The 27,373-nt window shown below is 50.6% G+C and overlaps 35 non-coding genes and 11 pseudogenes across 35 annotated transcripts; all 46 read left to right on the top strand.

Moving 5' to 3' along the window:
- Positions 1-194: 194 nt before the first annotated feature.
- On the top strand, positions 195-313 carry LOC127614386 (5S ribosomal RNA). The gene has a single exon (XR_007966497.1). It is a non-coding gene; the product is annotated as a 5S ribosomal RNA (ribosomal RNA).
- Positions 314-795: 482 nt separating this feature from the next.
- Positions 796-914, top strand: LOC127614321 (5S ribosomal RNA). Its single transcript, XR_007966459.1, has one exon. It is a non-coding gene; the product is annotated as a 5S ribosomal RNA (ribosomal RNA).
- A 481-nt stretch (positions 915-1,395) lies between these two features.
- On the top strand, positions 1,396-1,514 carry LOC127614275 (5S ribosomal RNA). The gene has a single exon (XR_007966448.1). It is a non-coding gene; the product is annotated as a 5S ribosomal RNA (ribosomal RNA).
- Positions 1,515-1,995: 481 nt separating this feature from the next.
- On the top strand, positions 1,996-2,114 carry LOC127614217 (5S ribosomal RNA). Its single transcript, XR_007966422.1, has one exon. It is a non-coding gene; the product is annotated as a 5S ribosomal RNA (ribosomal RNA).
- Positions 2,115-2,594: 480 nt separating this feature from the next.
- Positions 2,595-2,703, top strand: LOC127616303 (uncharacterized; annotated as a pseudogene).
- Positions 2,704-3,184: 481 nt separating this feature from the next.
- LOC127616666 (uncharacterized) lies at positions 3,185-3,313 on the top strand (annotated as a pseudogene).
- A 482-nt stretch (positions 3,314-3,795) lies between these two features.
- On the top strand, positions 3,796-3,914 carry LOC127614167 (5S ribosomal RNA). Its single transcript, XR_007966409.1, has one exon. It is a non-coding gene; the product is annotated as a 5S ribosomal RNA (ribosomal RNA).
- Positions 3,915-4,396: 482 nt separating this feature from the next.
- On the top strand, positions 4,397-4,515 carry LOC127614085 (5S ribosomal RNA). Its single transcript, XR_007966394.1, has one exon. It is a non-coding gene; the product is annotated as a 5S ribosomal RNA (ribosomal RNA).
- A 480-nt stretch (positions 4,516-4,995) lies between these two features.
- On the top strand, positions 4,996-5,114 carry LOC127612698 (5S ribosomal RNA). The gene has a single exon (XR_007965915.1). It is a non-coding gene; the product is annotated as a 5S ribosomal RNA (ribosomal RNA).
- Positions 5,115-5,594: 480 nt separating this feature from the next.
- Positions 5,595-5,703, top strand: LOC127616299 (uncharacterized; annotated as a pseudogene).
- A 481-nt stretch (positions 5,704-6,184) lies between these two features.
- Positions 6,185-6,303, top strand: LOC127614063 (5S ribosomal RNA). Its single transcript, XR_007966392.1, has one exon. It is a non-coding gene; the product is annotated as a 5S ribosomal RNA (ribosomal RNA).
- A 481-nt stretch (positions 6,304-6,784) lies between these two features.
- LOC127613963 (5S ribosomal RNA) lies at positions 6,785-6,903 on the top strand. Its single transcript, XR_007966383.1, has one exon. It is a non-coding gene; the product is annotated as a 5S ribosomal RNA (ribosomal RNA).
- Positions 6,904-7,383: 480 nt separating this feature from the next.
- On the top strand, positions 7,384-7,502 carry LOC127613897 (5S ribosomal RNA). Its single transcript, XR_007966360.1, has one exon. It is a non-coding gene; the product is annotated as a 5S ribosomal RNA (ribosomal RNA).
- Positions 7,503-7,982: 480 nt separating this feature from the next.
- LOC127613793 (5S ribosomal RNA) lies at positions 7,983-8,101 on the top strand. Its single transcript, XR_007966317.1, has one exon. It is a non-coding gene; the product is annotated as a 5S ribosomal RNA (ribosomal RNA).
- A 481-nt stretch (positions 8,102-8,582) lies between these two features.
- On the top strand, positions 8,583-8,701 carry LOC127613841 (5S ribosomal RNA). Its single transcript, XR_007966328.1, has one exon. It is a non-coding gene; the product is annotated as a 5S ribosomal RNA (ribosomal RNA).
- A 480-nt stretch (positions 8,702-9,181) lies between these two features.
- LOC127613788 (5S ribosomal RNA) lies at positions 9,182-9,300 on the top strand. The gene has a single exon (XR_007966316.1). It is a non-coding gene; the product is annotated as a 5S ribosomal RNA (ribosomal RNA).
- Positions 9,301-9,781: 481 nt separating this feature from the next.
- Positions 9,782-9,900, top strand: LOC127613783 (5S ribosomal RNA). Its single transcript, XR_007966315.1, has one exon. It is a non-coding gene; the product is annotated as a 5S ribosomal RNA (ribosomal RNA).
- A 482-nt stretch (positions 9,901-10,382) lies between these two features.
- On the top strand, positions 10,383-10,501 carry LOC127613728 (5S ribosomal RNA). The gene has a single exon (XR_007966299.1). It is a non-coding gene; the product is annotated as a 5S ribosomal RNA (ribosomal RNA).
- Positions 10,502-10,981: 480 nt separating this feature from the next.
- Positions 10,982-11,090, top strand: LOC127615987 (uncharacterized; annotated as a pseudogene).
- A 480-nt stretch (positions 11,091-11,570) lies between these two features.
- Positions 11,571-11,689, top strand: LOC127613694 (5S ribosomal RNA). Its single transcript, XR_007966286.1, has one exon. It is a non-coding gene; the product is annotated as a 5S ribosomal RNA (ribosomal RNA).
- Positions 11,690-12,170: 481 nt separating this feature from the next.
- On the top strand, positions 12,171-12,289 carry LOC127613644 (5S ribosomal RNA). The gene has a single exon (XR_007966263.1). It is a non-coding gene; the product is annotated as a 5S ribosomal RNA (ribosomal RNA).
- Positions 12,290-12,771: 482 nt separating this feature from the next.
- LOC127613209 (5S ribosomal RNA) lies at positions 12,772-12,890 on the top strand. Its single transcript, XR_007966104.1, has one exon. It is a non-coding gene; the product is annotated as a 5S ribosomal RNA (ribosomal RNA).
- A 480-nt stretch (positions 12,891-13,370) lies between these two features.
- Positions 13,371-13,479, top strand: LOC127615985 (uncharacterized; annotated as a pseudogene).
- A 480-nt stretch (positions 13,480-13,959) lies between these two features.
- On the top strand, positions 13,960-14,078 carry LOC127612694 (5S ribosomal RNA). The gene has a single exon (XR_007965911.1). It is a non-coding gene; the product is annotated as a 5S ribosomal RNA (ribosomal RNA).
- Positions 14,079-14,558: 480 nt separating this feature from the next.
- LOC127616295 (uncharacterized) lies at positions 14,559-14,667 on the top strand (annotated as a pseudogene).
- A 481-nt stretch (positions 14,668-15,148) lies between these two features.
- Positions 15,149-15,267, top strand: LOC127614052 (5S ribosomal RNA). The gene has a single exon (XR_007966391.1). It is a non-coding gene; the product is annotated as a 5S ribosomal RNA (ribosomal RNA).
- Positions 15,268-15,749: 482 nt separating this feature from the next.
- LOC127613584 (5S ribosomal RNA) lies at positions 15,750-15,868 on the top strand. The gene has a single exon (XR_007966240.1). It is a non-coding gene; the product is annotated as a 5S ribosomal RNA (ribosomal RNA).
- Positions 15,869-16,349: 481 nt separating this feature from the next.
- On the top strand, positions 16,350-16,468 carry LOC127613522 (5S ribosomal RNA). The gene has a single exon (XR_007966219.1). It is a non-coding gene; the product is annotated as a 5S ribosomal RNA (ribosomal RNA).
- A 480-nt stretch (positions 16,469-16,948) lies between these two features.
- On the top strand, positions 16,949-17,067 carry LOC127613465 (5S ribosomal RNA). Its single transcript, XR_007966194.1, has one exon. It is a non-coding gene; the product is annotated as a 5S ribosomal RNA (ribosomal RNA).
- A 480-nt stretch (positions 17,068-17,547) lies between these two features.
- On the top strand, positions 17,548-17,666 carry LOC127613410 (5S ribosomal RNA). The gene has a single exon (XR_007966177.1). It is a non-coding gene; the product is annotated as a 5S ribosomal RNA (ribosomal RNA).
- Positions 17,667-18,146: 480 nt separating this feature from the next.
- Positions 18,147-18,265, top strand: LOC127613344 (5S ribosomal RNA). The gene has a single exon (XR_007966162.1). It is a non-coding gene; the product is annotated as a 5S ribosomal RNA (ribosomal RNA).
- A 480-nt stretch (positions 18,266-18,745) lies between these two features.
- On the top strand, positions 18,746-18,854 carry LOC127615979 (uncharacterized; annotated as a pseudogene).
- Positions 18,855-19,334: 480 nt separating this feature from the next.
- LOC127613297 (5S ribosomal RNA) lies at positions 19,335-19,453 on the top strand. Its single transcript, XR_007966142.1, has one exon. It is a non-coding gene; the product is annotated as a 5S ribosomal RNA (ribosomal RNA).
- A 480-nt stretch (positions 19,454-19,933) lies between these two features.
- Positions 19,934-20,042, top strand: LOC127615976 (uncharacterized; annotated as a pseudogene).
- Positions 20,043-20,522: 480 nt separating this feature from the next.
- Positions 20,523-20,641, top strand: LOC127613242 (5S ribosomal RNA). The gene has a single exon (XR_007966118.1). It is a non-coding gene; the product is annotated as a 5S ribosomal RNA (ribosomal RNA).
- A 481-nt stretch (positions 20,642-21,122) lies between these two features.
- Positions 21,123-21,241, top strand: LOC127613174 (5S ribosomal RNA). Its single transcript, XR_007966089.1, has one exon. It is a non-coding gene; the product is annotated as a 5S ribosomal RNA (ribosomal RNA).
- A 480-nt stretch (positions 21,242-21,721) lies between these two features.
- LOC127615974 (uncharacterized) lies at positions 21,722-21,830 on the top strand (annotated as a pseudogene).
- Positions 21,831-22,310: 480 nt separating this feature from the next.
- On the top strand, positions 22,311-22,429 carry LOC127613775 (5S ribosomal RNA). The gene has a single exon (XR_007966314.1). It is a non-coding gene; the product is annotated as a 5S ribosomal RNA (ribosomal RNA).
- A 481-nt stretch (positions 22,430-22,910) lies between these two features.
- On the top strand, positions 22,911-23,029 carry LOC127613116 (5S ribosomal RNA). The gene has a single exon (XR_007966074.1). It is a non-coding gene; the product is annotated as a 5S ribosomal RNA (ribosomal RNA).
- A 482-nt stretch (positions 23,030-23,511) lies between these two features.
- LOC127613056 (5S ribosomal RNA) lies at positions 23,512-23,630 on the top strand. Its single transcript, XR_007966057.1, has one exon. It is a non-coding gene; the product is annotated as a 5S ribosomal RNA (ribosomal RNA).
- A 480-nt stretch (positions 23,631-24,110) lies between these two features.
- LOC127615963 (uncharacterized) lies at positions 24,111-24,219 on the top strand (annotated as a pseudogene).
- Positions 24,220-24,699: 480 nt separating this feature from the next.
- LOC127612994 (5S ribosomal RNA) lies at positions 24,700-24,818 on the top strand. Its single transcript, XR_007966033.1, has one exon. It is a non-coding gene; the product is annotated as a 5S ribosomal RNA (ribosomal RNA).
- A 481-nt stretch (positions 24,819-25,299) lies between these two features.
- Positions 25,300-25,418, top strand: LOC127612933 (5S ribosomal RNA). The gene has a single exon (XR_007966015.1). It is a non-coding gene; the product is annotated as a 5S ribosomal RNA (ribosomal RNA).
- A 482-nt stretch (positions 25,419-25,900) lies between these two features.
- On the top strand, positions 25,901-26,019 carry LOC127612871 (5S ribosomal RNA). Its single transcript, XR_007965989.1, has one exon. It is a non-coding gene; the product is annotated as a 5S ribosomal RNA (ribosomal RNA).
- Positions 26,020-26,499: 480 nt separating this feature from the next.
- Positions 26,500-26,608, top strand: LOC127615955 (uncharacterized; annotated as a pseudogene).
- A 480-nt stretch (positions 26,609-27,088) lies between these two features.
- LOC127613491 (5S ribosomal RNA) lies at positions 27,089-27,207 on the top strand. The gene has a single exon (XR_007966207.1). It is a non-coding gene; the product is annotated as a 5S ribosomal RNA (ribosomal RNA).
- The last annotated feature ends 166 nt before the right edge of the window (positions 27,208-27,373 follow it).

Genomic DNA, 27,373 nt, shown 5'->3' with positions numbered 1-27,373 from the left:
GTATCTGCGTGCTCGCAGAGGACCGTATGCGAGCCTGACAGGCTGCGCGCTCAAACCACCACGGGAGCGGGCCCCTCCTTTGTGCACTCCGGAGGAGGTTTATTAAATGAAAAAAAAAAATCACCCCACTACTCCACCCCCGACCCGGAAGTGCCCTGTCTGCTATAAAGAGGACAATTTTCACGTTTTCCCTCGCTTACGGCCATACTACCCTGAGAACGCCCGATCTCGTCCGATCTCGGAAGCTAAGCAGGGTCGGGCCTGGTTAGTACTTGGATGGGAGACCGCCTGGGAATACCAGGTGCTGTAAGCTTTTGCACCCACCTCCAATTCACAACACGATTCACTGCTCTTTCCAAAAATTTTGGCATTCATTCGTCATTCAACTTTCACTTATCCTGTGGTTTGAAATCGTTTCCTTCACGTTGATTTGACAGATCAACGTCTCTTTGGAATAAAATTAATGTCCAACAGAGGGAGCCGTCTGCACGGGGATCGGTCATGATAGCACTTGGACATGAAACAGCTTGGGATTTCCGCCTGCTGGATGCCTTTGCACCTCCACTGGAAAAGCCCACTTTTGCAACAAACGTCAAATACCGCATCTGCGTGCTCGCAGAGGACCGTATGCGAGCCTGACAGGCTGCGCGCTCAAACCACCACGGGAGCGGGCCCCTCCTTTGTGCACTCCGGAGGAGGTTTATTAAATGAAAAAAAAAAATCACCCCACTACTCCACCCCCGACCCGGAAGTGCCCTGTCTGCTATAAAAAGGACAATTTTCGCGTTTTCCCTCGCTTACGGCCATACTACCCTGAGAACGCCCGATCTCGTCCGATCTCGGAAGCTAAGCAGGGTCGGGCCTGGTTAGTACTTGGATGGGAGACCGCCTGGGAATACCAGGTGCTGTAAGCTTTTGCACCCACCTCCAATTCTCAACACGATTCACTGCTCTTTCCAAAAATTTTGGCATTCATTCGTCATTCAACTTTCACTTATCCTGTGGTTTGAAATCGTTTCCTTCACGTTGATTTGACAGATCAACGTCTCTTTGGAATAAAATTAATGTCCAACAGAGGGAGCCGTCTGCACGTGGATCGATAATGATAGCACTTGGACATGAAGCAGCTTGGGATTTCCGCCTGCTGGATGCTTTTGCACCTCCACTGGAAAAGCCAACTTTTGCAACAGACATCAAGTACCGTATCTGCGTGCTCGCAGAGGACCGTATGCGAGCCTGACAGGCTGCGCGCTCAAACCACCACGGGAGCGGGCCCCTCCTTTGTGCACTCCGGAGGAGGTTTATTAAATGAAAAAAAAAAATCACCCCACTACTCCACCCCGACCCGGAAGTGCCCTGTCTGCTATAAAGAGGACAATTTTCACGTTTTCCCTCGCTTACGGCCATACTACCCTGAGAACGCCCGATCTCGTCCGATCTCGGAAGCTAAGCAGGGTCGGGCCTGGTTAGTACTTGGATGGGAGACCGCCTGGGAATACCAGGTGCTGTAAGCTTTTGGACCCACCTCCAATTCTCAACATGATTCACTGCTCTTTCCAAAAATTTTGGCATTCATTCGTCATTCAACTTTCACTTATCCTGTGGTTTGAAATCGTTTCCTTCACGTTGATTTGACAGATCAACGTCTCTTTGGAATAAAATTAATGTCCAACAGAGGGAGCCGTCTGCACGGGGATCGGTCATGATAGCACTTGGACATGAAACAGCTTGGGATTTCCGCCTGCTGGATGCCTTTGCACCTCCACTGGAAAAGCCCACTTTTGCAACAAACGTCAAATACCGCATCTGCGTGCTCGCAGAGGACCGTATGCGAGCCTGACAGGCTGCGCGCTCAAACCACCACGGGAGCGGGCCCCTCCTTTGTGCACTCCGGAGGAGGTTTATTAAATGAAAAAAAAAATCACCCCACTACTCCACCCCCGACCCGGAAGTGCCCTGTCTGCTATAAAAAGGACAATTTTCGCGTTTTCCCTCGCTTACGGCCATACTACCCTGAGAACGCCCGATCTCGTCCGATCTCGGAAGCTAAGCAGGGTCGGGCCTGGTTAGTACTTGGATGGGAGACCGCCTGGGAATACCAGGTGCTGTAAGCTTTTGCACCCACCTCCAATTCACAACACGATTCACTGCTCTTTCCAAAAATTTTGGCATTCATTCGTCATTCAACTTTCACTTATCCTGTGGTTTGAAATCGTTTCCTTCACGTTGATTTGACAGATCAACGTCTCTTTGGAATAAAATTAATGTCCAACAGAGGGAGCCGTCTGCACGTGGATCGGTAATGATAGCACTTGGACATGAAGCAGCTTGGGATTTCCGCCTGCTGGATGCTTTTGCACCTCCACTGGAAAAGCCAACTTTTGCAACAGACATCAAATACAGCCTCTGCGTGCTCGCAGAGGACCGTATGCGAGCCTGACAGGCTGCGCGCTCAAACCACCACAGGAGCGGGTCCCTCCTTTGTGCACTCCGGAGGAGGTTTATTAAATGAAAAAAAAATCACCCCACTACTCCACCCCCGACCCAGAAGTGCCCTGTCTGCTATAAAGGGGACAATTTTCACGTTTACCCTCGCTTACGGCCATACTACCCTGAGAGCACCCGATCTCGGAAGCTAAGCAGGGTCGGGCCTGGTTAGTACTTGGATGGGAGACCCCCTGGGAATACCAGGTGCTGTAAGCTTTTGCACCCACCTCCAATTCTCAACACGATTCACTGCTCTTTCCAAAAATTTTGGCATTCATTCGTCATTCAACTTTCACTTATCCTGTGGTTTGAAATCGTTTCCTTCACGTTGATTTGACAGATCAACGTCTCTTTGGAATAAAATTAATGTCCAACAGAGGGAGCCGTCTGCACGGGGATCGGTCATGATAGCACTTGGACTTGAAACAGCTTGGGATTTCCGCCTGCTGGATGCCTTTGCACCTCCACTGGAAAAGCCCACTTTTGCAACAAACGTCAAATACCGCATCTGCGTGCTCGCAGAGGACCGTATGCGAGCCTGACAGGCTGCGCGCTCAAACCACCACGGGAGCGGGCCCCTCCTTTGTGCACTCCGGAGGAGGTTTATTAAATGAAAAAAAAAATCACCCCACTACTCCACCCTCGACCCGGAAGTGCCCTGTCTGCTATAAAGAGGACAATTTTCACGTTTTCCCTCGCTTACGGCCATACTACCCTGAGAACGCCCGATCTCGTCCGATCTCGTCCGATCTCGGAAGCTAAGCAGTGTCGGGCCTGGTTAGTACTTGGATGGGAGACCGCCTGGGAATACCAGGTGCTGTAAGCTTTTGCACCCACCTCCAATTCTCAACACGATTCACTGCTCTTTCCAAAAATTTTGGCATTCATTCGTCATTCAACTTTCACTTATCCTGTGGTTTGAAATCGTTTCCTTCACGTTGATTTGACAGATCAACGTCTCTTTGGAATAAAATTAATGTCCAACAGAGGGAGCCGTCTGCACGGGGATCGGTCATGATAGCACTTGGACATGAAACAGCTTGGGATTTCCGCCTGCTGGATGCCTTTGCACCTCCACTGGAAAAGCCCACTTTTGCAACAAACGTCAAATACCGCATCTGCGTGCTCGCAGAGGACCGTATGCGAGCCTGACAGGCTGCGCGCTCAAACCACCACGGGAGCGGGCCCCTCCTTTGTGCACTCCGGAGGAGGTTTATTAAATGAAAAAAAAAAATCACCCCACTACTCCACCCCCGACCCGGAAGTGCCCTGTCTGCTATAAAAAGGACAATTTTCGCGTTTTCCCTCGCTTACGGCCATACTACCCTGAGAACGCCCGATCTCGTCCGATCTCGGAAGCTAAGCAGGGTCGGGCCTGGTTAGTACTTGGATGGGAGACCGCCTGGGAATACCAGGTGCTGTAAGCTTTTGCACCCACCTCCAATTCTCAACACGATTCACTGCTCTTTCCAAAAATTTTGGCATTCATTCGTCATTCAACTTTCACTTATCCTGTGGTTTGAAATCGTTTCCTTCACGTTGATTTGACAGATCAACGTCTCTTTGGAATAAAATTAATGTCCAACAGAGGGAGCCGTCTGCACGTGGATCGATAATGATAGCACTTGGACATGAAGCAGCTTGGGATTTCCGCCTGCTGGATGCTTTTGCACCTCCACTGGAAAAGCCAACTTTTGCAACAGACATCAAGTACCGTATCTGCGTGCTCGCAGAGGACCGTATGCGAGCCTGACAGGCTGCGCTCTCAAACCACCACGGGAGCGGGCCCCTCCTTTGTGCACTCCGGAGGAGGTTTATTAAATGAAAAAAAAAAATCACCCCACTACTCCACCCCCGACCCGGAAGTGCCCTGTCTGCTATAAAGAGGACAATTTTCACGTTTTCCCTCGCTTACGGCCATACTACCCTGAGAACGCCCGATCTCGTCCGATCTCGGAAGCTAAGCAGGGTCGGGCCTGGTTAGTACTTGGATGGGAGACCGCCTGGGAATACCAGGTGCTGTAAGCTTTTGGACCCACCTCCAATTCTCAACACGATTCACTGCTCTTTCCAAAAATTTTGGCATTCATTCGTCATTCAACTTTCACTTATCCTGTGGTTTGAAATCGTTTCCTTCACGTTGATTTGACAGATCAACGTCTCTTTGGAATAAAATTAATGTCCAACAGAGGGAGCCGTCTGCACGGGGATCGGTCATGATAGCACTTGGACATGAAACAGCTTGGGATTTCCGCCTGCTGGATGCCTTTGCACCTCCACTGGAAAAGCCCACTTTTGCAACAAACGTCAAATACCGCATCTGCGTGCTCGCAGAGGACCGTATGCGAGCCTGACAGGCTGCGCGCTCAAACCACCACGGGAGCGGGCCCCTCCTTCGTGCTCTCGGGAGGAGGTCATTAAATGAAAAAAAAAATCACCCCACGACTCCATCCCCGACCCGCAAGTGCCCTGTCTGCTATAAAGGGGACAATTTTCACGTTTTCCCTCGCTTACGGCCATACTACCCTGAGAACCCCCGATCTCGTCCGATCTCGGAAGCTAAGCAGGGTCGGGCCTGGTTAGTACTTGGATGGGAGACCGCCTGGGAATACCAGGTGCTGTAAGCTTTTGCACCCACCTCCAATTCACAACACGATTCACTGCTCTTTCCAAAAATTTTGGCATTCATTCGTCATTCAACTTTCACTTATCCTGTGGTTTGAAATCGTTTCCTTCACGTTGATTTGACAGATCAACGTCTCTTTGGAATAAAATTAATGTCCAACAGAGGGAGCCGTCTGCACGTGGATCGGTAATGATAGCACTTGGACATGAAGCAGCTTGGGATTTCCGCCTGCTGGATGCTTTTGCACCTCCACTGGAAAAGCCAACTTTTGCAACAGACATCAAATACAGCCTCTGCGTGCTCGCAGAGGACCGTATGCGAGCCTGACAGGCTGCGCGCTCAAACCACCACAGGAGCGGGTCCCTCCTTTGTGCACTCCGGAGGAGGTTTATTAAATGAAAAAAAAATCACCCCACTACTCCACCCCCGACCCAGAAGTGCCCTGTCTGCTATAAAGGGGACAATTTTCACGTTTACCCTCGCTTACGGCCATACTACCCTGAGAGCACCCGATCTCGGAAGCTAAGCAGGGTCGGGCCTGGTTAGTACTTGGATGGGAGACCCCCTGGGAATACCAGGTGCTGTAAGCTTTTGCACCCACCTCCAATTCTCAACACGATTCACTGCTCTTTCCAAAAATTTTGGCATTCATTCGTCATTCAACTTTCACTTATCCTGTGGTTTGAAATCGTTTCCTTCACGTTGATTTGACAGATCAACGTCTCTTTGGAATAAAATTAATGTCCAACAGAGGGAGCCGTCTGCACGGGGATCGGTCATGATAGCACTTGGACTTGAAACAGCTTGGGATTTCCGCCTGCTGGATGCCTTTGCACCTCCACTGGAAAAGCCCACTTTTGCAACAAACGTCAAATACCGCATCTGCGTGCTCGCAGAGGACCGTATGCGAGCCTGACAGGCTGCGCGCTCAAACCACCACGGGAGCGGGCCCCTCCTTTGTGCACTCCGGAGGAGGTTTATTAAATGAAAAAAAAAATCACCCCACTACTCCACCCTCGACCCGGAAGTGCCCTGTCTGCTATAAAGAGGACAATTTTCACGTTTTCCCTCGCTTACGGCCATACTACCCTGAGAACGCCCGATCTCGTCCGATCTCGGAAGCTAAGCAGTGTCGGGCCTGGTTAGTACTTGGATGGGAGACCGCCTGGGAATACCAGGTGCTGTAAGCTTTTGCACCCACCTCCAATTCTCAACACGATTCACTGCTCTTTCCAAAAATTTTGGCATTCATTCGTCATTCAACTTTCACTTATCCTGTGGTTTGAAATCGTTTCCTTCACGTTGATTTGACAGATCAACGTCTCTTTGGAATAAAATTAATGTCCAACAGAGGGAGCCGTCTGCACGGGGATCGGTCATGATAGCACTTGGACATGAAACAGCTTGGGATTTCCGCCTGCTGGATGCCTTTGCACCTCCACTGGAAAAGCCCACTTTTGCAACAAACGTCAAATACCGCATCTGCGTGCTCGCAGAGGACCGTATGCGAGCCTGACAGGCTGCGCGCTCAAACCACCACGGGAGCGGGCCCCTCCTTTGTGCACTCCGGAGGAGGTTTATTAAATGAAAAAAAAAATCACCCCACTACTCCACCCCCGACCCGGAAGTGCCCTGTCTGCTATAAAAAGGACAATTTTCGCGTTTTCCCTCGCTTACGGCCATACTACCCTGAGAACGCCCGATCTCGTCCGATCTCGGAAGCTAAGCAGGGTCGGGCCTGGTTAGTACTTGGATGGGAGACCGCCTGGGAATACCAGGTGCTGTAAGCTTTTGCACCCACCTCCAATTCTCAACACGATTCACTGCTCTTTCCAAAAATTTTGGCATTCATTCCTCATTCAACTTTCACTTATCCTGTGGTTTGAAATCGTTTCCTTCACGTTGATTTGACAGATCAACGTCTCTTTGGAATAAAATTAATGTCCAACAGAGGGAGCCGTCTGCACGGGGATCGGTCATGATAGCACTTGGACATGAAACAGCTTGGGATTTCCGCCTGCTGGATGCCTTTGCACCTCCACTGGAAAAGCCCACTTTTGCAACAAACGTCAAATACCGCATCTGCGTGCTCGCAGAGGACCGTATGCGAGCCTGACAGGCTGCGCGCTCAAACCACCACGGGAGCGGGCCCCTCCTTTGTGCACTCCGGAGGAGGTTTATTAAATGAAAAAAAAATCACCCCACGACTCCACCCCCGACCCGGAAGTGCCCTGTCTGCTATAAAGAGGACAATTTTCGCGTTTTCCCTCGCTTACGGCCATACTACCCTGAGAACGCCCGATCTCGTCCGATCTCGGAAGCTAAGCAGGGTCGGGCCTGGTTAGTACTTGGATGGGAGACCGCCTGGGAATACCAGGTGCTGTAAGCTTTTGCACCCACCTCCAATTCACAACACGATTCACTGCTCTTTCCAAAAATTTTGGCATTCATTCGTCATTCAACTTTCACTTATCCTGTGGTTTGAAATCGTTTCCTTCACGTTGATTTGACAGATCAACGTCTCTTTGGAATAAAATTAATGTCCAACAGAGGGAGCCGTCTGCACGGGGATCGGTCATGATAGCACTTGGACATGAAACAGCTTGGGATTTCCGCCTGCTGGATGCCTTTGCACCTCCACTGGAAAAGCCCACTTTTGCAACAAACGTCAAATACCGCATCTGCGTGCTCGCAGAGGACCGTATGCGAGCCTGACAGGCTGCGCGCTCAAACCACCACGGGAGCGGGCCCCTCCTTCGTGCTCTCGGGAGGAGGTCATTAAATGAAAAAAAAAATCACCCCACGACTCCATCCCCGACCCGCAAGTGCCCTGTCTGCTATAAAGGGGACAATTTTCACGTTTTCCCTCGCTTACGGCCATACTACCATGAGAACGCCCGATCTCGTCCGATCTCGGAAGCTAAGCAGGGTCGGGCCTGGTTAGTACTTGGATGGGAGACCGCCTGGGAATACCAGGTGCTGTAAGCTTTTGCACCCACCTCCAATTCACAACACGATTCACTGCTCTTTCCAAAAATTTTGGCATTCATTCGTCATTCAACTTTCACTTATCCTGTGGTTTGAAATCGTTTCCTTCACGTTGATTTGACAGATCAACGTCTCTTTGGAATAAAATTAATGTCCAACAGAGGGAGCCGTCTGCACGGGGATCGGTCATGATAGCACTTGGACATGAAACAGCTTGGGATTTCCGCCTGCTGGATGCCTTTGCACCTCCACTGGAAAAGCCCACTTTTGCAACAAACGTCAAATACCGCATCTGCGTGCTCGCAGAGGACCGTATGCGAGCCTGACAGGCTGCGCGCTCAAACCACCACGGGAGCGGGCCCCTCCTTTGTGCACTCCGGAGGAGGTTTATTAAATGAAAAAAAAAATCACCCCACGACTCCACCCCCGACCCGGAAGTGCCCTGTCTGCTATAAAGAGGACAATTTTCGCGTTTTCCCTCGCTTACGGCCATACTACCCTGAGAACGCCCGATCTCGTCCGATCTCGGAAGCTAAGCAGGGTCGGGCCTGGTTAGTACTTGGATGGGAGACCGCCTGGGAATACCAGGTGCTGTAAGCTTTTGCACCCACCTCCAATTCACAACACGATTCACTGCTCTTTCCAAAAATTTTGGCATTCATTCGTCATTCAACTTTCACTTATCCTGTGGTTTGAAATCGTTTCCTTCACGTTGATTTGACAGATCAACGTCTCTTTGGAATAAAATTAATGTCCAACAGAGGGAGCCGTCTGCACGGGGATCGGTCATGATAGCACTTGGACATGAAACAGCTTGGGATTTCCGCCTGCTGGATGCCTTTGCACCTCCACTGGAAAAGCCCACTTTTGCAACAAACGTCAAATACCGCATCTGCGTGCTCGCAGAGGACCGTATGCGAGCCTGACAGGCTGCGCGCTCAAACCACCACGGGAGCGGGCCCCTCCTTCGTGCTCTCGGGAGGAGGTCATTAAATGAAAAAAAAAATCACCCCACGACTCCATCCCCGACCCGCAAGTGCCCTGTCTGCTATAAAGGGGACAATTTTCACGTTTTCCCTCGCTTACGGCCATACTACCATGAGAACGCCCGATCTCGTCCGATCTCGGAAGCTAAGCAGGGTCGGGCCTGGTTAGTACTTGGATGGGAGACCGCCTGGGAATACCAGGTGCTGTAAGCTTTTGCACCCACCTCCAATTCACAACACGATTCACTGCTCTTTCCAAAAATTTTGGCATTCATTCGTCATTCAACTTTCACTTATCCTGTGGTTTGAAATCGTTTCCTTCACGTTGATTTGACAGATCAACGTCTCTTTGGAATAAAATTAATGTCCAACAGAGGGAGCCGTCTGCACGGGGATCGGTCATGATAGCACTTGGACATGAAACAGCTTGGGATTTCCGCCTGCTGGATGCCTTTGCACCTCCACTGGAAAAGCCCACTTTTGCAACAAACGTCAAATACCGCATCTGCGTGCTCGCAGAGGACCGTATGCGAGCCTGACAGGCTGCGCGCTCAAACCACCACGGGAGCGGGCCCCTCCTTTGTGCACTCCGGAGGAGGTTTATTAAATGAAAAAAAAAATCACCCCACGACTCCACCCCCGACCCGGAAGTGCCCTGTCTGCTATAAAGAGGACAATTTTCGCGTTTTCCCTCGCTTACGGCCATACTACCCTGAGAACGCCCGATCTCGTCCGATCTCGGAAGCTAAGCAGGGTCGGGCCTGGTTAGTACTTGGATGGGAGACCGCCTGGGAATACCAGGTGCTGTAAGCTTTTGCACCCACCTCCAATTCACAACACGATTCACTGCTCTTTCCAAAAATTTTGGCATTCATTCGTCATTCAACTTTCACTTATCCTGTGGTTTGAAATCGTTTCCTTCACGTTGATTTGACAGATCAACGTCTCTTTGGAATAAAATTAATGTCCAACAGAGGGAGCCGTCTGCACGTGGATCGATAATGATAGCACTTGGACATGAAGCAGCTTGGGATTTCCGCCTGCTGGATGCTTTTGCACCTCCACTGGAAAAGCCAACTTTTGCAACAGACATCAAGTACCGTATCTGCGTGCTCGCAGAGGACCGTATGCGAGCCTGACAGGCTGCGCTCTCAAACCACCACGGGAGCGGGCCCCTCCTTTGTGCACTCCGGAGGAGGTTTATTAAATGAAAAAAAAAAATCACCCCACTACTCCACCCCCGACCCGGAAGTGCCCTGTCTGCTATAAAGAGGACAATTTTCACGTTTTCCCTCGCTTACGGCCATACTACCCTGAGAACGCCCGATCTCGTCCGATCTCGGAAGCTAAGCAGGGTCGGGCCTGGTTAGTACTTGGATGGGAGACCGCCTGGGAATACCAGGTGCTGTAAGCTTTTGGACCCACCTCCAATTCTCAACACGATTCACTGCTCTTTCCAAAAATTTTGGCATTCATTCGTCATTCAACTTTCACTTATCCTGTGGTTTGAAATCGTTTCCTTCACGTTGATTTGACAGATCAACGTCTCTTTGGAATAAAATTAATGTCCAACAGAGGGAGCCGTCTGCACGGGGATCGGTCATGATAGCACTTGGACATGAAACAGCTTGGGATTTCCGCCTGCTGGATGCCTTTGCACCTCCACTGGAAAAGCCCACTTTTGCAACAAACGTCAAATACCGCATCTGCGTGCTCGCAGAGGACCGTATGCGAGCCTGACAGGCTGCGCGCTCAAACCACCACGGGAGCGGGCCCCTCCTTCGTGCTCTCGGGAGGAGGTCATTAAATGAAAAAAAAAATCACCCCACGACTCCATCCCCGACCCGCAAGTGCCCTGTCTGCTATAAAGGGGACAATTTTCACGTTTTCCCTCGCTTACGGCCATACTACCCTGAGAGCACCCGATCTCGGAAGCTAAGCAGGGTCGGGCCTGGTTAGTACTTGGATGGGAGACCGCCTGGGAATACCAGGTGCTGTAAGCTTTTGGACCCACCTCCAATTCTCAACATGATTCACTGCTCTTTCCAAAAATTTTGGCATTCATTCGTCATTCAACTTTCACTTATCCTGTGGTTTGAAATCGTTTCCTTCACGTTGATTTGACAGATCAACGTCTCTTTGGAATAAAATTAATGTCCAACAGAGGGAGCCGTCTGCACGGGGATCGGTCATGATAGCACTTGGACATGAAACAGCTTGGGATTTCCGCCTGCTGGATGCCTTTGCACCTCCACTGGAAAAGCCCACTTTTGCAACAAACGTCAAATACCGCATCTGCGTGCTCGCAGAGGACCGTATGCGAGCCTGACAGGCTGCGCGCTCAAACCACCACGGGAGCGGGCCCCTCCTTCGTGCTCTCGGGAGGAGGTCATTAAATGAAAAAAAAAATCACCCCACGACTCCATCCCCGACCCGCAAGTGCCCTGTCTGCTATAAAGGGGACAATTTTCACGTTTTCCCTCGCTTACGGCCATACTACCCTGAGAACGCCCGATCTCGTCCGATCTCGGAAGCTAAGCAGGGTCGGGCCTGGTTAGTACTTGGATGGGAGACCGCCTGGGAATACCAGGTGCTGTAAGCTTTTGCACCCACCTCCAATTCACAACACGATTCACTGCTCTTTCCAAAAATTTTGGCATTCATTCGTCATTCAACTTTCACTTATCCTGTGGTTTGAAATCGTTTCCTTCACGTTGATTTGACAGATCAACGTCTCTTTGGAATAAAATTAATGTCCAACAGAGGGAGCCGTCTGCACGGGGATCGGTCATGATAGCACTTGGACATGAAACAGCTTGGGATTTCCGCCTGCTGGATGCCTTTGCACCTCCACTGGAAAAGCCCACTTTTGCAACAAACGTCAAATACCGCATCTGCGTGCTCGCAGAGGACCGTATGCGAGCCTGACAGGCTGCGCGCTCAAACCACCACGGGAGCGGGCCCCTCCTTTGTGCACTCCGGAGGAGGTTTATTAAATGAAAAAAAAAATCACCCCACGACTCCACCCCCGACCCGGAAGTGCCCTGTCTGCTATAAAGAGGACAATTTTCGCGTTTTCCCTCGCTTACGGCCATACTACCCTGAGAACGCCCGATCTCGTCCGATCTCGGAAGCTAAGCAGGGTCGGGCCTGGTTAGTACTTGGATGGGAGACCGCCTGGGAATACCAGGTGCTGTAAGCTTTTGCACCCACCTCCAATTCACAACACGATTCACTGCTCTTTCCAAAAATTTTGGCATTCATTCGTCATTCAACTTTCACTTATCCTGTGGTTTGAAATCGTTTCCTTCACGTTGATTTGACAGATCAACGTCTCTTTGGAATAAAATTAATGTCCAACAGAGGGAGCCGTCTGCACGTGGATCGATAATGATAGCACTTGGACATGAAGCAGCTTGGGATTTCCGCCTGCTGGATGCTTTTGCACCTCCACTGGAAAAGCCAACTTTTGCAACAGACATCAAGTACCGTATCTGCGTGCTCGCAGAGGACCGTATGCGAGCCTGACAGGCTGCGCTCTCAAACCACCACGGGAGCGGGCCCCTCCTTTGTGCACTCCGGAGGAGGTTTATTAAATGAAAAAAAAAAATCACCCCACTACTCCACCCCCGACCCGGAAGTGCCCTGTCTGCTATAAAGAGGACAATTTTCACGTTTTCCCTCGCTTACGGCCATACTACCCTGAGAACGCCCGATCTCGTCCGATCTCGGAAGCTAAGCAGGGTCGGGCCTGGTTAGTACTTGAATGGGAGACCGCCTGGGAATACCAGGTGCTGTAAGCTTTTGGACCCACCTCCAATTCTCAACACGATTCACTGCTCTTTCCAAAAATTTTGGCATTCATTCGTCATTCAACTTTCACTTATCCTGTGGTTTGAAATCGTTTCCTTCACGTTGATTTGACAGATCAACGTCTCTTTGGAATAAAATTAATGTCCAACAGAGGGAGCCGTCTGCACGGGGATCGGTCATGATAGCACTTGGACATGAAACAGCTTGGGATTTCCGCCTGCTGGATGCCTTTGCACCTCCACTGGAAAAGCCCACTTTTGCAACAAACGTCAAATACCGCATCTGCGTGCTCGCAGAGGACCGTATGCGAGCCTGACAGGCTGCGCGCTCAAACCACCACGGGAGCGGGCCCCTCCTTCGTGCTCTCGGGAGGAGGTCATTAAATGAAAAAAAAAATCACCCCACGACTCCATCCCCGACCCGCAAGTGCCCTGTCTGCTATAAAGGGGACAATTTTCACGTTTTCCCTCGCTTACGGCCATACTACCCTGAGAGCACCCGATCTCGGAAGCTAAGCAGGGTCGGGCCTGGTTAGTACTTGGATGGGAGACCGCCTGGGAATACCAGGTGCTGTAAGCTTTTGGACCCACCTCCAATTCTCAACATGATTCACTGCTCTTTCCAAAAATTTTGGCATTCATTCGTCATTCAACTTTCACTTATCCTGTGGTTTGAAATCGTTTCCTTCACGTTGATTTGACAGATCAACGTCTCTTTGGAATAAAATTAATGTCCAACAGAGGGAGCCGTCTGCACGGGGATCGGTCATGATAGCACTTGGACATGAAACAGCTTGGGATTTCCGCCTGCTGGATGCCTTTGCACCTCCACTGGAAAAGCCCACTTTTGCAACAAACGTCAAATACCGCATCTGCGTGCTCGCAGAGGACCGTATGCGAGCCTGACAGGCTGCGCGCTCAAACCACCACGGGAGCGGGCCCCTCCTTCGTGCTCTCGGGAGGAGGTCATTAAATGAAAAAAAAAATCACCCCACGACTCCATCCCCGACCCGCAAGTGCCCTGTCTGCTATAAAGGGGACAATTTTCACGTTTTCCCTCGCTTACGGCCATACTACCCTGAGAACCCCCGATCTCGTCCGATCTCGGAAGCTAAGCAGGGTCGGGCCTGGTTAGTACTTGGATGGGAGACCGCCTGGGAATACCAGGTGCTGTAAGCTTTTGCACCCACCTCCAATTCACAACACGATTCACTGCTCTTTCCAAAAATTTTGGCATTCATTCGTCATTCAACTTTCACTTATCCTGTGGTTTGAAATCGTTTCCTTCACGTTGATTTGACAGATCAACGTCTCTTTGGAATAAAATTAATGTCCAACAGAGGGAGCCGTCTGCACGTGGATCGGTAATGATAGCACTTGGACATGAAGCAGCTTGGGATTTCCGCCTGCTGGATGCTTTTGCACCTCCACTGGAAAAGCCAACTTTTGCAACAGACATCAAATACAGCCTCTGCGTGCTCGCAGAGGACCGTATGCGAGCCTGACAGGCTGCGCGCTCAAACCACCACAGGAGCGGGTCCCTCCTTTGTGCACTCCGGAGGAGGTTTATTAAATGAAAAAAAAATCACCCCACTACTCCACCCCCGACCCAGAAGTGCCCTGTCTGCTATAAAGGGGACAATTTTCACGTTTACCCTCGCTTACGGCCATACTACCCTGAGAGCACCCGATCTCGGAAGCTAAGCAGGGTCGGGCCTGGTTAGTACTTGGATGGGAGACCCCCTGGGAATACCAGGTGCTGTAAGCTTTTGCACCCACCTCCAATTCTCAACACGATTCACTGCTCTTTCCAAAAATTTTGGCATTCATTCGTCATTCAACTTTCACTTATCCTGTGGTTTGAAATCGTTTCCTTCACGTTGATTTGACAGATCAACGTCTCTTTGGAATAAAATTAATGTCCAACAGAGGGAGCCGTCTGCACGGGGATCGGTCATGATAGCACTTGGACTTGAAACAGCTTGGGATTTCCGCCTGCTGGATGCCTTTGCACCTCCACTGGAAAAGCCCACTTTTGCAACAAACGTCAAATACCGCATCTGCGTGCTCGCAGAGGACCGTATGCGAGCCTGACAGGCTGCGCGCTCAAACCACCACGGGAGCGGGCCCCTCCTTTGTGCACTCCGGAGGAGGTTTATTAAATGAAAAAAAAAATCACCCCACTACTCCACCCTCGACCCGGAAGTGCCCTGTCTGCTATAAAGAGGACAATTTTCACGTTTTCCCTCGCTTACGGCCATACTACCCTGAGAACGCCCGATCTCGTCCGATCTCGGAAGCTAAGCAGTGTCGGGCCTGGTTAGTACTTGGATGGGAGACCGCCTGGGAATACCAGGTGCTGTAAGCTTTTGCACCCACCTCCAATTCTCAACACGATTCACTGCTCTTTCCAAAAATTTTGGCATTCATTCGTCATTCAACTTTCACTTATCCTGTGGTTTGAAATCGTTTCCTTCACGTTGATTTGACAGATCAACGTCTCTTTGGAATAAAATTAATGTCCAACAGAGGGAGCCGTCTGCACGGGGATCGGTCATGATAGCACTTGGACATGAAACAGCTTGGGATTTCCGCCTGCTGGATGCCTTTGCACCTCCACTGGAAAAGCCCACTTTTGCAACAAACGTCAAATACCGCATCTGCGTGCTCGCAGAGGACCGTATGCGAGCCTGACAGGCTGCGCGCTCAAACCACCACGGGAGCGGGCCCCTCCTTTGTGCACTCCGGAGGAGGTTTATTAAATGAAAAAAAAAAATCACCCCACTACTCCACCCCCGACCCGGAAGTGCCCTGTCTGCTATAAAAAGGACAATTTTCGCGTTTTCCCTCGCTTACGGCCATACTACCCTGAGAACGCCCGATCTCGTCCGATCTCGGAAGCTAAGCAGGGTCGGGCCTGGTTAGTACTTGGATGGGAGACCGCCTGGGAATACCAGGTGCTGTAAGCTTTTGCACCCACCTCCAATTCTCAACACGATTCACTGCTCTTTCCAAAAATTTTGGCATTCATTCGTCATTCAACTTTCACTTATCCTGTGGTTTGAAATCGTTTCCTTCACGTTGATTTGACAGATCAACGTCTCTTTGGAATAAAATTAATGTCCAACAGAGGGAGCCGTCTGCACGGGGATCGGTCATGATAGCACTTGGACATGAAACAGCTTGGGATTTCCGCCTGCTGGATGCCTTTGCACCTCCACTGGAAAAGCCCACTTTTGCAACAAACGTCAAATACCGCATCTGCGTGCTCGCAGAGGACCGTATGCGAGCCTGACAGGCTGCGCGCTCAAACCACCACGGGAGCGGGCCCCTCCTTTGTGCACTCCGGAGGAGGTTTATTAAATGAAAAAAAAAATCACCCCACGACTCCACCCCCGACCCGGAAGTGCCCTGTCTGCTATAAAGAGGACAATTTTCGCGTTTTCCCTCGCTTACGGCCATACTACCCTGAGAACGCCCGATCTCGTCCGATCTCGGAAGCTAAGCAGGGTCGGGCCTGGTTAGTACTTGGATGGGAGACCGCCTGGGAATACCAGGTGCTGTAAGCTTTTGCACCCACCTCCAATTCACAACACGATTCACTGCTCTTTCCAAAAATTTTGGCATTCATTCGTCATTCAACTTTCACTTATCCTGTGGTTTGAAATCGTTTCCTTCACGTTGATTTGACAGATCAACGTCTCTTTGGAATAAAATTAATGTCCAACAGAGGGAGCCGTCTGCACGGGGATCGGTCATGATAGCACTTGGACATGAAACAGCTTGGGATTTCCGCCTGCTGGATGCCTTTGCACCTCCACTGGAAAAGCCCACTTTTGCAACAAACGTCAAATACCGCATCTGCGTGCTCGCAGAGGACCGTATGCGAGCCTGACAGGCTGCGCGCTCAAACCACCACGGGAGCGGGCCCCTCCTTCGTGCTCTCGGGAGGAGGTCATTAAATGAAAAAAAAAATCACCCCACGACTCCATCCCCGACCCGCAAGTGCCCTGTCTGCTATAAAGGGGACAATTTTCACGTTTTCCCTCGCTTACGGCCATACTACCCTGAGAACGCCCGATCTCGTCCGATCTCGGAAGCTAAGCAGGGTCGGGCCTGGTTAGTACTTGGATGGGAGACCGCCTGGGAATACCAGGTGCTGTAAGCTTTTGCACCCACCTCCAATTCTCAACACGATTCACTGCTCTTTCCAAAAATTTTGGCATTCATTCGTCATTCAACTTTCACTTATCCTGTGGTTTGAAATCGTTTCCTTCACGTTGATTTGACAGATCAACGTCTCTTTGGAATAAAATTAATGTCCAACAGAGGGAGCCGTCTGCACGGGGATCGGTCATGATAGCACTTGGACATGAAACAGCTTGGGATTTCCGCCTGCTGGATGCCTTTGCACCTCCACTGGAAAAGCCCACTTTTGCAACAAACGTCAAATACCGCATCTGCGTGCTCGCAGAGGACCGTATGCGAGCCTGACAGGCTGCGCGCTCAAACCACCACGGGAGCGGGCCCCTCCTTTGTGCACTCCGGAGGAGGTTTATTAAATGAAAAAAAAATCACCCCACGACTCCACCCCCGACCCGGAAGTGCCCTGTCTGCTATAAAGAGGACAATTTTCGCGTTTTCCCTCGCTTACGGCCATACTACCCTGAGAACGCCCGATCTCGTCCGATCTCGGAAGCTAAGCAGGGTCGGGCCTGGTTAGTACTTGGATGGGAGACCGCCTGGGAATACCAGGTGCTGTAAGCTTTTGCACCCACCTCCAATTCACAACACGATTCACTGCTCTTTCCAAAAATTTTGGCATTCATTCGTCATTCAACTTTCACTTATCCTGTGGTTTGAAATCGTTTCCTTCACGTTGATTTGACAGATCAACGTCTCTTTGGAATAAAATTAATGTCCAACAGAGGGAGCCGTCTGCACGGGGATCGGTCATGATAGCACTTGGACATGAAACAGCTTGGGATTTCCGCCTGCTGGATGCCTTTGCACCTCCACTGGAAAAGCCCACTTTTGCAACAAACGTCAAATACCGCATCTGCGTGCTCGCAGAGGACCGTATGCGAGCCTGACAGGCTGCGCGCTCAAACCACCACGGGAGCGGGCCCCTCCTTCGTGCTCTCGGGAGGAGGTCATTAAATGAAAAAAAAAATCACCCCACGACTCCATCCCCGACCCGCAAGTGCCCTGTCTGCTATAAAGGGGACAATTTTCACGTTTTCCCTCGCTTACGGCCATACTACCCTGAGAACGCCCGATCTCGTCCGATCTCGGAAGCTAAGCAGGGTCGGGCCTGGTTAGTACTTGGATGGGAGACCGCCTGGGAATACCAGGTGCTGTAAGCTTTTGCACCCACCTCCAATTCACAACACGATTCACTGCTCTTTCCAAAAATTTTGGCATTCATTCGTCATTCAACTTTCACTTATCCTGTGGTTTGAAATCGTTTCCTTCACGTTGATTTGACAGATCAACGTCTCTTTGGAATAAAATTAATGTCCAACAGAGGGAGCCGTCTGCACGTGGATCGGTAATGATAGCACTTGGACATGAAGCAGCTTGGGATTTCCGCCTGCTGGATGCTTTTGCACCTCCACTGGAAAAGCCAACTTTTGCAACAGACATCAAATACAGCCTCTGCGTGCTCGCAGAGGACCGTATGCGAGCCTGACAGGCTGCGCGCTCAAACCACCACGGGAGCGGGTCCCTCCTTTGTGCACTCCGGAGGAGGTTTATTAAATGAAAAAAAAATCACCCCACTACTCCACCCCCGACCCAGAAGTGCCCTGTCTGCTATAAAGGGGACAATTTTCACGTTTACCCTCGCTTACGGCCATACTACCCTGAGAGCACCCGATCTCGGAAGCTAAGCAGGGTCGGGCCTGGTTAGTACTTGGATGGGAGACCGCCTGGGAATACCAGGTGCTGTAAGCTTTTGCACCCACCTCCAATTCTCAACACGATTCACTGCTCTTTCCAAAAATTTTGGCATTCATTCGTCATTCAACTTTCACTTATCCTGTGGTTTGAAATCGTTTCCTTCACGTTGATTTGACAGATCAACGTCTCTTTGGAATAAAATTAATGTCCAACAGAGGGAGCCGTCTGCACGGGGATCGGTCATGATAGCACTTGGACATGAAACAGCTTGGGATTTCCGCCTGCTGGATGCCTTTGCACCTCCACTGGAAAAGCCCACTTTTGCAACAAACGTCAAATACCGCATCTGCGTGCTCGCAGAGGACCGTATGCGAGCCTGACAGGCTGCGCGCTCAAACCACCACGGGAGCGGGCCCCTCCTTCGTGCTCTATGGAGGAGGTCATTAAATGAAAAAAAAAATCACCCCACGACTCCATCCCCGACCCGCAAGTGCCCTGTCTGCTATAAAGGGGACAATTTTCACGTTTTCCCTCGCTTACGGCCATACTACCCTGAGAACGCCCGATCTCGTCCGATCTCGGAAGCTAAGCAGGGTCGGGCCTGGTTAGTACTTGGATGGGAGACCGCCTGGGAATACCAGGTGCTGTAAGCTTTTGCACCCACCTCCAATTCACAACACGATTCACTGCTCTTTCCAAAAATTTTGGCATTCATTCGTCATTCAACTTTCACTTATCCTGTGGTTTGAAATCGTTTCCTTCACGTTGATTTGACAGATCAACGTCTCTTTGGAATAAAATTAATGTCCAACAGAGGGAGCCGTCTGCACGTGGATCGGTAATGATAGCACTTGGACATGAAGCAGCTTGGGATTTCCGCCTGCTGGATGCTTTTGCACCTCCACTGGAAAAGCCAACTTTTGCAACAGACATCAAATACAGCCTCTGCGTGCTCGCAGAGGACCGTATGCGAGCCTGACAGGCTGCGCGCTCAAACCACCACGGGAGCGGGTCCCTCCTTTGTGCACTCCGGAGGAGGTTTATTAAATTAAAAAAAAATCACCCCACTACTCCACCCCCGACCCAGAAGTGCCCTGTCTGCTATAAAGGGGACAATTTTCACGTTTACCCTCGCTTACGGCCATACTACCCTGAGAGCACCCGATCTCGGAAGCTAAGCAGGGTCGGGCCTGGTTAGTACTTGGATGGGAGACCGCCTGGGAATACCAGGTGCTGTAAGCTTTTGGACCCACCTCCAATTCTCAACATGATTCACTGCTCTTTCCAAAAATTTTGGCATTCATTCGTCATTCAACTTTCACTTATCCTGTGGTTTGAAATCGTTTCCTTCACGTTGATTTGACAGATCAACGTCTCTTTGGAATAAAATTAATGTCCAACAGAGGGAGCCGTCTGCACGGGGATCGGTCATGATAGCACTTGGACATGAAACAGCTTGGGATTTCCGCCTGCTGGATGCCTTTGCACCTCCACTGGAAAAGCCCACTTTTGCAACAAACGTCAAATACCGCATCTGCGTGCTCGCAGAGGACCGTATGCGAGCCTGACAGGCTGCGCGCTCAAACCACCACGGGAGCGGGCCCCTCCTTCGTGCTCTCGGGAGGAGGTCATTAAATGAAAAAAAAAATCACCCCACGACTCCATCCCCGACCCGCAAGTGCCCTGTCTGCTATAAAGGGGACAATTTTCACGTTTTCCCTCGCTTACGGCCATACTACCCTGAGAACGCCCGATCTCGTCCGATCTCGGAAGCTAAGCAGGGTCGGGCCTGGTTAGTACTTGGATGGGAGACCGCCTGGGAATACCAGGTGCTGTAAGCTTTTGCACCCACCTCCAATTCACAACACGATTCACTGCTCTTTCCAAAAATTTTGGCATTCATTCGTCATTCAACTTTCACTTATCCTGTGGTTTGAAATCGTTTCCTTCACGTTGATTTGACAGATCAACGTCTCTTTGGAATAAAATTAATGTCCAACAGAGGGAGCCGTCTGCACGGGGATCGGTCATGATAGCACTTGGACATGAAACAGCTTGGGATTTCCGCCTGCTGGATGCCTTTGCACCTCCACTGGAAAAGCCCACTTTTGCAACAAACGTCAAATACCGCATCTGCGTGCTCGCAGAGGACCGTATGCGAGCCTGACAGGCTGCGCGCTCAAACCACCACGGGAGCGGGCCCCTCCTTTGTGCACTCCGGAGGAGGTTTATTAAATGAAAAAAAAAATCACCCCACGACTCCACCCCCGACCCGGAAGTGCCCTGTCTGCTATAAAGAGGACAATTTTCGCGTTTTCCCTCGCTTACGGCCATACTACCCTGAGAACGCCCGATCTCGTCCGATCTCGGAAGCTAAGCAGGGTCGGGCCTGGTTAGTACTTGGATGGGAGACCGCCTGGGAATACCAGGTGCTGTAAGCTTTTGCACCCACCTCCAATTCACAACACGATTCACTGCTCTTTCCAAAAATTTTGGCATTCATTCGTCATTCAACTTTCACTTATCCTGTGGTTTGAAATCGTTTCCTTCACGTTGATTTGACAGATCAACGTCTCTTTGGAATAAAATTAATGTCCAACAGAGGGAGCCGTCTGCACGTGGATCGGTAATGATAGCACTTGGACATGAAGCAGCTTGGGATTTCCGCCTGCTGGATGCTTTTGCACCTCCACTGGAAAAGCCAACTTTTGCAACAGACATCAAATACAGCCTCTGCGTGCTCGCAGAGGACCGTATGCGAGCCTGACAGGCTGCGCGCTCAAACCACCACGGGAGCGGGTCCCTCCTTTGTGCACTCCGGAGGAGGTTTATTAAATTAAAAAAAAATCACCCCACTACTCCACCCCCGACCCAGAAGTGCCCTGTCTGCTATAAAGGGGACAATTTTCACGTTTACCCTCGCTTACGGCCATACTACCCTGAGAGCACCCGATCTCGGAAGCTAAGCAGGGTCGGGCCTGGTTAGTACTTGGATGGGAGACCGCCTGGGAATACCAGGTGCTGTAAGCTTTTGGACCCACCTCCAATTCTCAACATGATTCACTGCTCTTTCCAAAAATTTTGGCATTCATTCGTCATTCAACTTTCACTTATCCTGTGGTTTGAAATCGTTTCCTTCACGTTGATTTGACAGATCAACGTCTCTTTGGAATAAAATTAATGTCCAACAGAGGGAGCCGTCTGCACGGGGATCGGTCATGATAGCACTTGGACATGAAACAGCTTGGGATTTCCGCCTGCTGGATGCCTTTGCACCTCCACTGGAAAAGCCCACTTTTGCAACAAACGTCAAATACCGCATCTGCGTGCTCGCAGAGGACCGTATGCGAGCCTGACAGGCTGCGCGCTCAAACCACCACGGGAGCGGGCCCCTCCTTCGTGCTCTCGGGAGGAGGTCATTAAATGAAAAAAAAAATCACCCCACGACTCCATCCCCGACCCGCAAGTGCCCTGTCTGCTATAAAGGGGACAATTTTCACGTTTTCCCTCGCTTACGGCCATACTACCATGAGAACGCCCGATCTCGTCCGATCTCGGAAGCTAAGCAGGGTCGGGCCTGGTTAGTACTTGGATGGGAGACCGCCTGGGAATACCAGGTGCTGTAAGCTTTTGCACCCACCTCCAATTCACAACACGATTCACTGCTCTTTCCAAAAATTTTGGCATTCATTCGTCATTCAACTTTCACTTATCCTGTGGTTTGAAATCGTTTCCTTCACGTTGATTTGACAGATCAACGTCTCTTTGGAATAAAATTAATGTCCAACAGAGGGAGCCGTCTGCACGGGGATCGGTCATGATAGCACTTGGACATGAAACAGCTTGGGATTTCCGCCTGCTGGATGCCTTTGCACCTCCACTGGAAAAGCCCACTTTTGCAACAAACGTCAAATACCGCATCTGCGTGCTCGCAGAGGACCGTATGCGAGCCTGACAGGCTGCGCGCTCAAACCACCACGGGAGCGGGCCCCTCCTTTGTGCACTCCGGAGGAGGTTTATTAAATGAAAAAAAAAATCACCCCACGACTCCACCCCCGACCCGGAAGTGCCCTGTCTGCTATAAAGAGGACAATTTTCGCGTTTTCCCTCGCTTACGGCCATACTACCCTGAGAACGCCCGATCTCGTCCGATCTCGGAAGCTAAGCAGGGTCGGGCCTGGTTAGTACTTGGATGGGAGACCGCCTGGGAATACCAGGTGCTGTAAGCTTTTGCACCCACCTCCAATTCACAACACGATTCACTGCTCTTTCCAAAAATTTTGGCATTCATTCGTCATTCAACTTTCACTTATCCTGTGGTTTGAAATCGTTTCCTTCACGTTGATTTGACAGATCAACGTCTCTTTGGAATAAAATTAATGTCCAACAGAGGGAGCCGTCTGCACGTGGATCGATAATGATAGCACTTGGACATGAAGCAGCTTGGGATTTCCGCCTGCTGGATGCTTTTGCACCTCCACTGGAAAAGCCAACTTTTGCAACAGACATCAAGTACCGTATCTGCGTGCTCGCAGAGGACCGTATGCGAGCCTGACAGGCTGCGCTCTCAAACCACCACGGGAGCGGGCCCCTCCTTTGTGCACTCCGGAGGAGGTTTATTAAATGAAAAAAAAAAATCACCCCACTACTCCACCCCCGACCCGGAAGTGCCCTGTCTGCTATAAAGAGGACAATTTTCACGTTTTCCCTCGCTTACGGCCATACTACCCTGAGAACGCCCGATCTCGTCCGATCTCGGAAGCTAAGCAGGGTCGGGCCTGGTTAGTACTTGGATGGGAGACCGCCTGGGAATACCAGGTGCTGTAAGCTTTTGGACCCACCTCCAATTCTCAACACGATTCACTGCTCTTTCCAAAAATTTTGGCATTCATTCGTCATTCAACTTTCACTTATCCTGTGGTTTGAAATCGTTTCCTTCACGTTGATTTGACAGATCAACGTCTCTTTGGAATAAAATTAATGTCCAACAGAGGGAGCCGTCTGCACGGGGATCGGTCATGATAGCACTTGGACATGAAACAGCTTGGGATTTCCGCCTGCTGGATGCCTTTGCACCTCCACTGGAAAAGCCCACTTTTGCAACAAACGTCAAATACCGCATCTGCGTGCTCGCAGAGGACCGTATGCGAGCCTGACAGGCTGCGCGCTCAAACCACCACGGGAGCGGGCCCCTCCTTCGTGCTCTCGGGAGGAGGTCATTAAATGAAAAAAAAAATCACCCCACGACTCCATCCCCGACCCGCAAGTGCCCTGTCTGCTATAAAGGGGACAATTTTCACGTTTTCCCTCGCTTACGGCCATACTACCCTGAGAGCACCCGATCTCGGAAGCTAAGCAGGGTCGGGCCTGGTTAGTACTTGGATGGGAGACCGCCTGGGAATACCAGGTGCTGTAAGCTTTTGGACCCACCTCCAATTCTCAACATGATTCACTGCTCTTTCCAAAAATTTTGGCATTCATTCGTCATTCAACTTTCACTTATCCTGTGGTTTGAAATCGTTTCCTTCACGTTGATTTGACAGATCAACGTCTCTTTGGAATAAAATTAATGTCCAACAGAGGGAGCCGTCTGCACGGGGATCGGTCATGATAGCACTTGGACATGAAACAGCTTGGGATTTCCGCCTGCTGGATGCCTTTGCACCTCCACTGGAAAAGCCCACTTTTGCAACAAACGTCAAATACCGCATCTGCGTGCTCGCAGAGGACCGTATGCGAGCCTGACAGGCTGCGCGCTCAAACCACCACGGGAGCGGGCCCCTCCTTCGTGCTCTCGGGAGGAGGTCATTAAATGAAAAAAAAAATCACCCCACGACTCCATCCCCGACCCGCAAGTGCCCTGTCTGCTATAAAGGGGACAATTTTCACGTTTTCCCTCGCTTACGGCCATACTACCCTGAGAACGCCCGATCTCGTCCGATCTCGGAAGCTAAGCAGGGTCGGGCCTGGTTAGTACTTGGATGGGAGACCGCCTGGGAATACCAGGTGCTGTAAGCTTTTGCACCCACCTCCAATTCACAACACGATTCACTGCTCTTTCCAAAAATTTTGGCATTCATTCGTCATTCAACTTTCACTTATCCTGTGGTTTGAAATCGTTTCCTTCACGTTGATTTGACAGATCAACGTCTCTTTGGAATAAAATTAATGTCCAACAGAGGGAGCCGTCTGCACGGGGATCGGTCATGATAGCACTTGGACATGAAACAGCTTGGGATTTCCGCCTGCTGGATGCCTTTGCACCTCCACTGGAAAAGCCCACTTTTGCAACAAACGTCAAATACCGCATCTGCGTGCTCGCAGAGGACCGTATGCGAGCCTGACAGGCTGCGCGCTCAAACCACCACGGGAGCGGGCCCCTCCTTTGTGCACTCCGGAGGAGGTTTATTAAATGAAAAAAAAAATCACCCCACGACTCCACCCCCGACCCGGAAGTGCCCTGTCTGCTATAAAGAGGACAATTTTCGCGTTTTCCCTCGCTTACGGCCATACTACCCTGAGAACGCCCGATCTCGTCCGATCTCGGAAGCTAAGCAGGGTCGGGCCTGGTTAGTACTTGGATGGGAGACCGCCTGGGAATACCAGGTGCTGTAAGCTTTTGCACCCACCTCCAATTCACAACACGATTCACTGCTCTTTCCAAAAATTTTGGCATTCATTCGTCATTCAACTTTCACTTATCCTGTGGTTTGAAATCGTTTCCTTCACGTTGATTTGACAGATCAACGTCTCTTTGGAATAAAATTAATGTCCAACAGAGGGAGCCGTCTGCACGTGGATCGATAATGATAGCACTTGGACATGAAGCAGCTTGGGATTTCCGCCTGCTGGATGCTTTTGCACCTCCACTGGAAAAGCCAACTTTTGCAACAGACATCAAGTACCGTATCTGCGTGCTCGCAGAGGACCGTATGCGAGCCTGACAGGCTGCGCTCTCAAACCACCACGGGAGCGGGCCCCTCCTTTGTGCACTCCGGAGGAGGTTTATTAAATGAAAAAAAAAAATCACCCCACTACTCCACCCCCGACCCGGAAGTGCCCTGTCTGCTATAAAGAGGACAATTTTCACGTTTTCCCTCGCTTACGGCCATACTACCCTGAGAACGCCCGATCTCGTCCGATCTCGGAAGCTAAGCAGGGTCGGGCCTGGTTAGTACTTGGATGGGAGACCGCCTGGGAATACCAGGTGCTGTAAGCTTTTGGACCCACCTCCAATTCTCAACACGATTCACTGCTCTTTCCAAAAATTTTGGCATTCATTCGTCATTCAACTTTCACTTATCCTGTGGTTTGAAATCGTTTCCTTCACGTTGATTTGACAGATCAACGTCTCTTTGGAATAAAATTAATGTCCAACAGAGGGAGCCGTCTGCACGGGGATCGGTCATGATAGCACTTGGACATGAAACAGCTTGGGATTTCCGCCTGCTGGATGCCTTTGCACCTCCACTGGAAAAGCCCACTTTTGCAACAAACGTCAAATACCGCATCTGCGTGCTCGCAGAGGACCGTATGCGAGCCTGACAGGCTGCGCGCTCAAACCACCACGGGAGCGGGCCCCTCCTTCGTGCTCTCGGGAGGAGGTCATTAAATGAAAAAAAAAATCACCCCACGACTCCATCCCCGACCCGCAAGTGCCCTGTCTGCTATAAAGGGGACAATTTTCACGTTTTCCCTCGCTTACGGCCATACTACCCTGAGAGCACCCGATCTCGGAAGCTAAGCAGGGTCGGGCCTGGTTAGTACTTGGATGGGAGACCGCCTGGGAATACCAGGTGCTGTAAGCTTTTGGACCCACCTCCAATTCTCAACATGATTCACTGCTCTTTCCAAAAATTTTGGCATTCATTCGTCATTCAACTTTCACTTATCCTGTGGTTTGAAATCGTTTCCTTCACGTTGATTTGACAGATCAACGTCTCTTTGGAATAAAATTAATGTCCAACAGAGGGAGCCGTCTGCACGGGGATCGGTCATGATAGCACTTGGACATGAAACAGCTTGGGATTTCCGCCTGCTGGATGCCTTTGCACCTCCACTGGAAAAGCCCACTTTTGCAACAAACGTCAAATACCGCATCTGCGTGCTCGCAGAGGACCGTATGCGAGCCTGACAGGCTGCGCGCTCAAACCACCACGGGAGCGGGCCCCTCCTTCGTGCTCTCGGGAGGAGGTCATTAAATGAAAAAAAAAATCACCCCACGACTCCATCCCCGACCCGCAAGTGCCCTGTCTGCTATAAAGGGGACAATTTTCACGTTTTCCCTCGCTTACGGCCATACTACCCTGAGAACGCCCGATCTCGTCCGATCTCGGAAGCTAAGCAGGGTCGGGCCTGGTTAGTACTTGGATGGGAGACCGCCTGGGAATACCAGGTACTGTAAGCTTTTGCACCCACCTCCAATTCACAACACGATTCACTGCTCTTTCCAAAAATTTTGGCATTCATTCGTCATTCAACTTTCACTTATCCTGTGGTTTGAAATCGTTTCCTTCACGTTGATTTGACAGATCAACGTCTCTTTGGAATAAAATTAATGTCCAACAGAGGGA

Source organism: Hippocampus zosterae, chromosome 1, assembly GCF_025434085.1.
Source record: "Hippocampus zosterae strain Florida chromosome 1, ASM2543408v3, whole genome shotgun sequence".
In the NCBI taxonomy this organism is placed as follows: Eukaryota; Metazoa; Chordata; class Actinopteri; order Syngnathiformes; family Syngnathidae; genus Hippocampus; species Hippocampus zosterae.
This window is presented reverse-complemented; position numbering and strand designations above follow the sequence as displayed.